This window comes from Triticum dicoccoides, chromosome 5A (assembly GCF_002162155.2).
Source record: "Triticum dicoccoides isolate Atlit2015 ecotype Zavitan chromosome 5A, WEW_v2.0, whole genome shotgun sequence".
In the NCBI taxonomy this organism is placed as follows: domain Eukaryota; kingdom Viridiplantae; phylum Streptophyta; class Magnoliopsida; order Poales; family Poaceae; genus Triticum; species Triticum dicoccoides.
Window position 1 is genome coordinate 157,375,086 of NC_041388.1, and position 3,254 is coordinate 157,378,339.

Genomic DNA, 3,254 nt, shown 5'->3' on the forward strand with positions numbered 1-3,254 from the left:
TGGTTAGTTTATAATATTTGCTAAAAACTTGAATGCTGGCTTTACATATTTACAACAACAAGAGCAAACAGAGTTTGTAAAAGTTTTTCTTTATCACTTTCAGTCTGTCAACTGAATTGCTTGAGGACAAGCAAAGGTTTAAGCTTGGGGGAGTTGATACCTCTCCGCCGTATCTACTTTTCCAAACACTTTTGCCCTTGTTTTGGACTCTAAATTGCATGATTTGAATGGAACTAACCCGGACTGACGCTGTTTTCAGGAGAATTGCCATGGTGTTATTTATGTGCAGAAACAAAAGTTCTCGGAATGACCTGAAACTTCACGGAGCGTATTTTTGGAAATAATAAAAAATACTGGCAAAAGATCAAGACCAGGGGGACCACAGCCTAGCCACGAGGGTGGGGGGGCGCCTGCACCCCTGGGCGGGCCCCCTACCTCGTGGGCCCCCTGGAGCTCCTTCGACCTCAACTCCAACTCTATATATTCGTGTTCGGAGAAAAAAATAAAGGAGAAAGATTCATCGCATTTTACGATACGGAGCCACCGCCTAGCCCTAAACTCTCTTGGGAGGGATGATCTGGAGTCCGTTCGGGGCTCCACATAGGGGAATCCATCGACATCGTCATCATCAACCATCCTCCATCACGAATTTCATGACGCTCACCGCCGTGCATGAGTAATTCCATCATAGGCTTGCTGGACGGTGATGGGTTGGATGAGATTTATCATGTAATCGAGTTAGTTTTGTTAGGGTTTGATCCCTAGTATCCACTATGTTCTGAGATTGATGTTGCTATGACTATGCTATGCTTAATGCTTGTCACTAGGGCCCGAGTGCCATGATTTCAGATCTGAACCTATTATGTTTTCATGAATATATGTGAGTTCTTGATCCTATCTTGCAAGTCTACAATCACCTACTATGTGTTATGATCCGGCAACCCCAAAGTGACAATAATCGGGACCACTCCCGGTGATGACCGTAGTTTGAGGAGTTCATGTATTCACTATGTGATAATGCTTTGGTCCGGTACTCTATTAAAAGGAGGCCTTAATATCCCTTAGTTTCCGCTAGGACCCCGCTGCCACGGGAGGGTAGGACAAAAGATGTCATACAAGTTCTCTTCCATAAGCACGTATGACTATATTCGGAATTCATGCCTACATTACATTGATGAATTGGAGCTAGCTCTGTGTCACCCTAGGTTATGACTGTTACATGATGAACCACATCCGGCATAATTCTCCATCACTAATCCATTACCTACGAGCTTTCCATATATTGTTATTCGCTTATTTACTTTTTCCGTTGCTATTGTTACAATTACTAGAAAATACCAAAAACATTACTTTTGCTACCGTTACCACTACTATCATATTACTTTGCTACTAAATACCTTGCTGCAGATATTAAGTTTCCAGGTGTGGTTGAATTGACAACTCAGCTGCTAATACATGAGAATATTCTTTGGCTCCCCTTGTGTGGAATCAATAAATTTGGGTTGAATACTCTACCCTTGAAAACTGTTACGATCCCCTATACTTGTGGGTTATCAGTGCGCGCGTTTGTGTGTGAGAGGGAGTGTGTGTATGTGGAGTAGAGAGACAACTAATGATGTAAACCTAGTATAAGGATGGGGGAATGGTGTGACATGTGTGTCAAAGAGAGACAAAGGCATGTGTAGTAGGGGGATAGCATGGGTGCTGGCGGGGAGCAGACTAGTTGGAAGAGACATCGAATGTGTATCGGAGAGGAGTGTGAGAGCGAGAGAGAGAGCTAGCGACTGAAAGAGAGAGAGAGAGAGAGAGAGAGAGAGAGAGAGAGAGAGGGAGAGAGAGAGAGAGAGAGAAAGAGAGAGAGAGGAAGAGAGGGGGATAGAGAGGCGTCGTTTGTGTGTAGAAGTGGTGTATAGATAGGGAGACAATGTTGATGTTGTTCGAAAGTGGCCTATGTACGGAGATGCAAGGGAAGCGAGTCATTGTGTGTGTAATAGGGACTTCATGAGAGATCTAGAATATATGGTGTAGAGAACAACGTGCGAGATTGAGAACGATGATACATTAGGGAGAAATGGAAAGAGTCATGGCATATATGTATACAGGGAAGGAGCTGAGGCGGGTCCGCTTGTGGGAGAGATAGAAAGAGGAGAGTCGTGCACAAGGATACAAAGTGTGCTTGTTTGCAGTGGGGGTGGTGTGTGAGGTGAGCGTGCGAGAACCACATAACTAGGGAGATAGACGTTTGGGGTGACGTTTTGCGTGCATGGGAAAGATACACCCTACATAATGCATGTTCTTGGGAAAGAGAGATGCCGGGAGACCTATAGAGTGGGGGAAGAGATGTGTGCATGCACGAGAGACAAAGTGATAGAGACCTATATTGGGGTCTGGACTTTAGAAGAGAGGGGGTGTTAATGTGCTCGTGCGTTCGTGTCTAGGGGAGAGAACGACTTGTGTGGGGGACGGGGGGAGGGGGTTGGCTTAAGATAAAGAGTGAGGTGTCTATATTTGATGGACTTTAGCGTAATTGAGTTATATATGGTTAATAGTGTGTGCACTCATGGTTGATCAATTTGTTTCACAGCTTGGACTATGAGATAACGATACTTTTGAACATGTGTGACATACCTTGAAGTACCAGATTTACAAACCTAAGATTGGAATTTTGGAATTCGACTCCATCATTACCTTTTGTAATTCATTTAAATGAAGGTACATTCTAAGCCGGGATTTCATGATTTCAAATTCATATATCAAACCTAGAGATATACATATGTGGGCATGTTCAAACTTTATAATCATCCACTTTATTCATCCAGATACACATTTTTGTTTTTGTTATCATATTTTGGATAAACACAGTTGGAATTTCATTTGAATTGGACCATATGATGGTATTTGCTTGTACTAGCTCAATGATCCATATTTGAATTGAATGGACAGTCTAAGTTTCGAGTTGGAGACATTGATTTTCAAAACTTACACTTTTTTGCATGCAAAACAACTAAATTCTCGGCCATGATATCATAGTTGGCCGTACAAGAGCAGAACACTTATAATTTCAGGCGCCAAAAGCTTTCAAACTTCCCGCTCACATCGAAATATCTCGTGCCCGAAAGTTTAGCCCTGTGATATTCCTGTTTTACCGATGCCACATGAACGGAAAAGGGCTGCTTTGGTAACTCCATTGTTTTCCCCTCTTTGCCCCCAACATTCTTCCCCAGAGCTCCTCCCCGACCCCCCCCCCCATCCAC